The sequence below is a fragment of the Peromyscus maniculatus genome, chromosome 4 (assembly GCF_049852395.1).
Source record: "Peromyscus maniculatus bairdii isolate BWxNUB_F1_BW_parent chromosome 4, HU_Pman_BW_mat_3.1, whole genome shotgun sequence".
Lineage (NCBI taxonomy): Eukaryota > Metazoa > Chordata > Mammalia > Rodentia > Cricetidae > Peromyscus > Peromyscus maniculatus.
Window position 1 is genome coordinate 108,379,355 of NC_134855.1, and position 8,552 is coordinate 108,387,906.

Genomic DNA, 8,552 nt, shown 5'->3' on the forward strand with positions numbered 1-8,552 from the left:
CAAATTGAAGAGCCAGAAAGCCCGGTATCCTGGTCCAGGAGGCGACCTGAGCAGTGACAGAAGAAAGCCCAGAATCAAGGGCCTACCATTGGTATTCACGTTTGGCTGTACCAAATGGCAGGGGCAAGGGGGAGATCGCTAGCGCAGGGGTGTGTCTGTATTGCTTGAGGGACACCTAGTCTAGATGGTGTCCTCTGGAAATCCTGTCTGGCTAAGTGGAGAGGAGCAGTGAGGGCAGCTGACAAGCCTTGAGGTGGACTGATGTGGAGAGGGTGGACAAGGGCCTGACACTCATAAGAAAATTCCAAGCCCAGCCTAGGACATGAAGGCCATTAGCATCCACAAGGAGAAGGAGTGATAACTGTCCTGGAACATAGAGAGTCCAAAATTCCAGCATGGGGAAACTGGTGTTCAATGTAGCAATGCTCCTCCTCACCCAGGCAAAAATCTGTGGTTCTGGCTGTGAAAGGTTGGCCTTGGCTAGGGTCGCCCAGGGGAGTGGGATTCCACAGGCTTGGATGCCAATCTTAGGGTGAGTGGGGTGAAACTTTGGGGACATGGAGAAATAGCAGGTCTACCATCACCAGATGCCAGCTTTATTGCCTCCTTGCCTACTTTCCTAAATCTCCAGCTTGCCTAACCCAGAAAGAGAAAACCAAGGCGTGGAGGGCTCAGCTGACGAAAATCCTGTGAGGGCCAGCTGCCTTTGGTGAGAATCTGGACACAATTAACTGTGTAAAACATCTTTTTCAGCTGAGTCAACATTTCCATTTATATTTTGTAATGAAACCTTTGCTTTCTTTATACTGATAACTCACCTTTCAAGTCTTTTCCATCTTAAAAGTTAAAAAAAAAATTAGGGCCAGAAATGTGGCTCAGTGGTAGAGCCTGGCTGACATGTGTGATGTCCAGGGTTTGGTTCCTGGAACTGCAATAAAATAGTTTAAACAGAGATTCATTAACATCTGTTATTTCTACCATATTTTCTTCTCTGTCTTCAAATGTCAGACCCCCAAATAAAATAGATGTTGGTGTACGCATCGATAGTTCACACTGTATGTCTGCATGCTCAGAGGCCACAGGATAAGCCTCAGGAACACCATCTACATCCTCTGAGACAAGGTCTCTCACAGCCTGAACTCAACAATTAGGCTGAAATTGCCCCAGGGGTCTGCCTGTCTCGTCTTCGCCAGCACTGGATTCAAGTGTGTACCACAATACTTAGAGCATTCTTATGTGAGTTCTGGGAATCAAACTCTGAACCTCGTGCTTGCAAGACAAGCACGTCACCCACTGGACTGTCCTCCCAGCCCAATAGTCCACTTTTTAAAATAACCGGGTAGCATTCTAATGAGTGGTATACCCAATTTATCAATCCACCCCGTTGATAGATGGACATGAGTCATTTTCAGCATTTGAAATTGCAATTATGAAGTCTTCTTATGAACATGTTTTCATTTTGTGTGGGTAAACACTTAAAGATGAAGTGGCCAGATCATACAGAACAATCTTTTCTACATCAGCCATTCCAGCAGTAAATGGTGTTATCTCATTATGGTTTGTATTTGCATCTTTCCTCGTGGCTGAAGATGTTGAACATCTTTTGACGCGTTTATTTACAATCTATCTTCTTCCCTTAGGTGTTCAAACTGTTTGCATTCCCTTAAATTTACTGGGCTTTAAGAGTTATTTATTCTATACTAGAAATAGGGTGTTTCTTATTCTAGATAGTATGATTTGTAAAGACATTCTCCCAGGCTACAGCTTGCCATCTCTAAACAGCTCTAGGAGAACAGAAGTTTTACATTTTAATGAAATACAACTACAATGAACTGTACTGGTGAATTGTCATGTGTTGATTGAGCTCACCAAGAAGCTGGCTCTGAGCCGGGCGTTGGTGGCGCACGCCTTTAATCCCAGCACTCGGGAGGCAGAGCCAGGCGGATCTCTGTGAGTTCGAGGCCAGCCTGGGCTACCAAGTGAGCTCCAGGAAAGGCACAAAGCTACACAGAGAAACCCTGTCTCGAAAAACCAAAAAAAAAAAAAAAAAAAAAAAAAAAGAAGCTGGCTCTGAAAGCAGGATTCCCCACACCCATTTCAAAAAAAGCATGTTTGTATCGAAGTGTCTTCCAATCTCCCCTTGTCTGAGGGTGGACTAGCCTCTAATTTCTGTGACAGGGAGGGGAGAGAACTGCCAAAGCCACCATTGTGTCTACTCCACATCAAGGTGGCCTGGACTATGGGTGTCCCCCAAAATGCCAGTGTGGGAAATAGGGTGCTCAGTGTAGCAAGATACACCCCCTGGTGGAATGTGTGGCTCTGGCCCTGAAAGGTAGCCTTGGCTAGGGTCTCCCAGGGGATTGGGATTCTGTCTAGAAGGCAAGCTATTTAACAGAGGTTACTAATGTTTATCCATGACAGAAGTGCCCACAGCAGGAAAAGAACTCACAAATTCAGTCACGGGAAGCTCATTTATGGAGAGAAAGTTCAGTTGGGATTCCAATGGACTGCCTCAGCTTCCCCAGTTGGTTGCTGCTGGATGTTGGGCCTGACTTGATGACATTATCTGTTGCTATGTCTTTTACTTGGACACCCACCCAAGGAGACACTCTGCTCCCCCTCTCTATTGGGAATGCCAGCTGGCTGCCTTGAGAAGGCTTCCCCAGTACATTTCTGCTGGATGTTCTGAGCACCCAATTTGATGTTTAGCTTTCACTTGCTCTCCACCCCCGCCCCTCCAGACAGGGTCTCTCTGTTTAGTCCTGATGACCTGAAACTCACAGGTGTTATGTAAAACCAGGCTGGCCTCAAACTCACAGAGATCCTCCTGCCTTTGCTTACCAAGTGCTGGGACTAAAGACATGTTGCCTGGGTTAGCTAGTTCTTGTTACTTATTCTTTTAAATTAATTTTTATTTATGTGTAGGGGTGTTTTGCCTGCATGTATGTCGGTACACATGTGCTTTTCTTGTGCCCACAAAAGCCAGAAGAGGGCATGAGATCCCTTGGAACTAGAGTCACAGACAGTTGTGAGCCACCCTGTGGGTGCTGGAAACCAAACACAGAACCTCTAGAGGAGCAGCCAGTGCTCTTAAGCACTGAGCACCTCTCCAGCCTGCTACTTATCCTTTTACTTTGGTTTACTATTAGAGTAATAAACTGCCACTCAAAACTGAAAATATAGTTATCACAGGTCATTCTCTGAACCATACAGTACAACAGCATATTAAAATGTTATTTTTTGGGCTGGGCATGATGGCATTTGCCTTTAGTCCCAGCACTCAGGCAAGCAGATCTCTGTGAGTTTGAGGCCAGCCTGGTCTACACAGCGAGTTTCAGGACAGGTAGGACTACATAGACAAACAAAAGTAAGAAAAAGAAAGTTATATATTGGGGAAAATTATAAAGGCCACTTCACGTAGTTAAAAGGAAGATTTATTTAGTGGATGACTTACAAATGAAGGAATAAATAGGTTGCGGGGGTCTGGGGAAGGTGTATCGCAATCCAGCGGTGTTCTCTGGAGCTCTGCTCGGTCAACCTCCACCGTCCAGGGTCCAGGCACAGAGAGCACACACAGAGAGAGCGCTGGCCCATCCAGCTCTCCGGTTTCCAGCGCCTCCCCTCGCCCGGCCTCGTAGGCGTGACAGTTGCCAGAGTCTCAATGGGGGTTGGAACTTCCAGATCCAAGCTGGAATGGCTACCCACTACAGTTATAGATTTTGCTTTTGGTGTTATAACTAGAACATATTTGCCCAACAATAGGCTATAGCTATTTTCCTCTAACTTTGTAGTTTTAAATTTTACATTTTGGGCTATAGCTATTTCAAACTAATATTTATGTGGTATGAATTACAAATTGAAATGCATTTTCCTAAGATGACTATGCAGTGATTTCTCCACTTTTTAAGTCTATCCTCTACTAACTTGCCTTTATGTTTGAGTAGCACCTATGTGCCTGGTATCCATAGAGGCCAGAAGAAGTAATCCCTGGAAGTGGAGTTCCAGATGGTTGTGAGCCACCATGTGGATGCTGGGAACTGAACCCAGATGCTCTGGAAGAGCAGTCAGTGCTCTAAACCTCTAAACCATCTCTCCAGCCCATACTTCTGTGGCTCTTTCTAGACTTAAAAGAATTATGTGCATTGGTGTTTTGCCAGGTCTGTGTGAGGATGTTGGATCCTCTGGAACTGGAGTTACAGTTGTGAGCTGCCATGTGGGTGCTGGGAATTGAACCTGGGTCCTCTGGAAGAGCAGCCAGTGCTCTTAACCACTAGCTATCTCTCCATCCCTCTAGACTCTACAGACTTGTGCCTGTCTCTGTGCCAGTATCACACCCTCTGAATGTAGTTTTATTAAAATTTTGTTAGCTAGCTACTCTCGATCTTTTGTTTCATATAAAGTTTTAGTATTACTTTGTTAACTTTTGCAAAATTGTTTGCAGTTTGGCTATGATTATACAGAATATCGAGATCAATTTGAAGAAACTGTCATTTTAAAAAGGTGGTTTTGTTGTTTTTGTTTTGTTTTGGTTTTGGTTTTTTGGTTTTTCAAGATGGGTTTCTCTGTAACACCCCTGGCTGTCCTGGAACTTGCTTTGTAGACTAAGCTGGCCTCAAAATCACAGGGATCCTCCTGCCTCTGCCTCCGAGTGCTGGGATTAAAGGTGTGCACCACCACTTCCAGTTTTAAAAAATTTAATTTTATTTAGTGTGTGTCCATGGATGTGGAGGCCAGAGCACAACTTGTGGAAATCTGTTTTTCCCTTTCACCACTGTAAGGTCTCAGGCTGTCCAAATGTCCAGAAATGAGCTCAGCCTGGACTACAGGAGGGTTTCTGGACCACTGTAAGGTTTCAAATATCCAGAAATGAGCTCAGCCTGGACTACAGGAGGGTTTCTGACAGTTAGATTAAAAACCAGCATCCCTCAGGAACTTGTGAAGCCGGTTCCTGTCTACTGAAAGGAGTCATTTCCCTTCCCTCTGGCAGAAGGGGCATATGGTTCCACGGACACACATCTATAGCTGCATATCAAAGCCCATGCCAGCCTCCAGCCCCCCTCAGTCCCTAGTTACAAGTACTTGTCATACATTCCAAAGCTCCCAACACCAGCCTCCTGCCCCCCCCCAGCTGCTCCACCCCCTTATAACTGGGTTCTCTACTCTCCCCGCACTTACTCTCTGGCCAGTCTTACCACACTCTCCATCAGCGTGCCTTCTTCCCTGTGCTCTAGTCTGTCTTGCTAGCTCCACTATTCCTCCCACTCTCCTGCTTCCCTGGCCCTGGCCACGTCCAGTTGGCCTCCCCTCTCTGCTCTGAAATCTTCCCGATGCCTCTGGCTGTTCTCTCATAACCATGTCATGGCATGGTCATGTCAGCCGTTTCCTTTACACCCCGCACCCCAAGACAGCCATATTGGTTCCAGACACTGGCAAGCACCTGTACCTACTGAGCCATCTTACTGACCCCAAAATATATATTTTTTGAGACAAAGTCTTCCTATCTGCACAGTAACTAACTTGTTAAATTCACTTAATACTTAGCAGATTTCCTTTAAAAATAAATTTCCATTAGATTTGTTACACAGATAATCCTGCTATCTGCCAGGAAGTCTTCTTGCTGTCCAATCTCTATGGTTTTTATTTAGATCTCTTGTGTAGTGGCTAGGACTTCCAATATAACACTGAACAGAAACAGTGAAAGTGAGTATATTTCTTTCTGATTTGGGGGAGAAAGTTTTCAGCTTCTTTCATCAGTATGATGTTAACATCAGCATGATGTTAAGGTTTTGGTTTTCTTATTTTTAAATTTTATGTGTAAGGGTATTTTGCCTGTGCATATCTGTGCACCATTTGTGTGCCTGGTACCCTGGGACTGGAATTATAGCTGGTTGTTGAGTAACCACGTGGGTGCTGGGAATCAAACCCAAGTCCCCTGAGAGCAGCCAGTGCTCTTAACCACTGAGCCACCTCTCCAGCCTTCATTTTGCTATCTTTTATCCATTCATGGTCTAGAAATAAAATGTCTTAACTGGATAAAGGCCAGTCATCAAAAACCTATCGTAACTTAAATTATGTTTAATGGTGAAAATTAGAAACAGTTCCTTCTAGATAGAGATTCGGTTAAGCAGGGCTGGGAACGATGGTTACCATGCAAGCCCTTGAATCTGGGCCTCCAGCACCTAATGTAAGCCAGGCATGGTGGACCACATCTGCACTCCCAGCATGAGGTTGGGGTGCAAGGGAGGAGGGCAGAGACAAGAGAACCCCTGAAGCTGCAATGGAGGGGAGCCAGTGAGCTCCAGATTCAGTGAGAGTCCCTGTCTCAAAAAAGAAAACAATAGAGAGCTGGGCGGTGGTGGCACACACCCAGCACTCAGGAGGCAGAGCCAGGCGGATCTCTGTGAGTTTGAGGCCAGCCTGGGCTACAGAGTGAGTTCCAGGAAAGGCGCAAAGCTACACAGAAAAACCCAGTCTCAAAATAAATAAGTAGAAAATTAAAAAAAAAAAATAGAGGAAGACACCCAACGTTGACCTCTGACCCCCAAATGCATGTACACAAGTGCCTGTGCACCCACATACACAACTTTTCTTAAATTAAAGAAAAAATCCAGCCGGGCGTTGGTGGCGCACGCCTTTAATCCCAGCACTCGGGAGGCAGAGCCAGGTGGATCTCTGTGAGTTCGAGGCCAGCCTGGGCTACCAAGTGAGTTCCAGGAAAGGCGCAAAGCTACACAGAGAAACCCTGTCTCGAAAAATCAAAAAAAAAAAAAAAAAAAAAAGAAAAAATCCAGTCACAGGGAACTAAAACAACTCCATATCCATTGTCTCTGAATCCTTGCTTGTGTAAGCTAAGGACCACACATGGAAGTTTGAGCTAGTCTCGTGGGTGTGATTCCTTTGTCTTACAACTATTTTACAAGTACACAATCTCCAACATCAATTTAAAAATTGGAATGGTTTTTAAATCCTATTCATTTGGTTGAGTGAAAAGGCCCGATTAAAAGAACACCTATCAAATGATTCTATTTATATAAAAATCCTAGCAGATTGGTATTAATGGTTGCTTGGGGACTAAAGTAGTGAAATATGAGGAAGCTGTAGGCCGGGAAAAGAGGGAGAAAGTATAAAATAATTTGGTTTTCCTGGTGACAACGATCTCACAGATACACTTACCAAACTGTGTGCTTTAAATGCCTTAGTCACATACAATATTTTTAACATCTATTTCCTTGTGATGAGAAAGGACACACTTTCGCTATTGTATGTCTGGATGCATTTCAACATGATGGTGTACATACATGCCCCACAAGAACAGGCAGCTACCCACTTTTGTTGGAAAACTTTCAGTTCATCAAATTCTCTAGGGGAAAAAAATCTAGTTGTTTTACTTTTCGTAAAAGAACTTTAGTTCAATTCTCAGCACTGACACCAGTCAGTTCACAAACTGCCTGTAACTCCAGGCGATCTGACACCTCTCAGACCTCGTCTTACATACACACACACACACCACGCACACTCTGGGTCATGGAAGCAGACGGGGGGGGGGGGGGGGGGGGGGTGTAAAAGGACTTGCTGCATAAGCCTGACAACCTGAGTTCAATCCTTGGATCCCACATAAAGGTGAAAGAACTCCACAAAGTTGTCAGATAAAAGCTGACACACTAGCGAATACACAGCGTGTCCTGCTTTCAGTGGTTTCTTCGAATGGAATACTGGACCTATCCTTTAAAACTGAGTGAGGCAGTGTGAATCAATGGTTTGGGAGACAATGAAAATTGAGTTCCGTCCTGATTAGCCAATAGTGGGCCTTTATATTGGGGTAACTTAAGTTTTTGATCATTTATTTATTTATTTATTTATTTTTGGTTTTTCGAGACAGGGTTTCTCTGTGTAGCTTTGCGCCTTTCCTGGGACTCACTTGGTAGCCCAGGCTGGCCTCGAACTCACAGAGATCCACCTGGCTCTGCCTCCCGAGTGCTGGGATTAAAGGCGTGCGCCACCACCGCCCGGCTCATTTTTATACCTCAAAACAAAGTCCAGGAAATAACTGAAATGTAAGTGATGGCATGTGTAAGGCTATTTCTTAACTTTTTCAATTGTATGAGAATGAAAAATAAAATCTCTTTATCCTCTCTTTAGGATAGATTTTAAAGTGCATCTATCTTATTTCAGGAAACTTTAAAGGGATGCAAGATAATTAAAAAAAAAAAAAAAAACAGGTTGGGGCATGGAAAGCCAGAGTAAAATGGGGTAGAAATTAGAACACAAGAAGAATGCAGACAATATTAAGCATACCTGTCTTGAGGTGGCTTATAGAGTGTAAGTTCTAGAATTGGGAATTTTCAAGTTCAGAATTCAAGGAACAAGTAGAAAAAGCTGAGGAGAGCTGAGGAGGGCAGGTGATGCAAAACTCTGGAGAATGGGATGGCCAGCAACAGGGAAGGCCCATGAAGCTGGAAAACTCAGTGTTTTCCTGGCAATCAATGTAGGTGCAGTTTTCTCCAGCAACACTAGACAACCAAAGATACAGAAGTCTCTGAAGGAAATGCAGA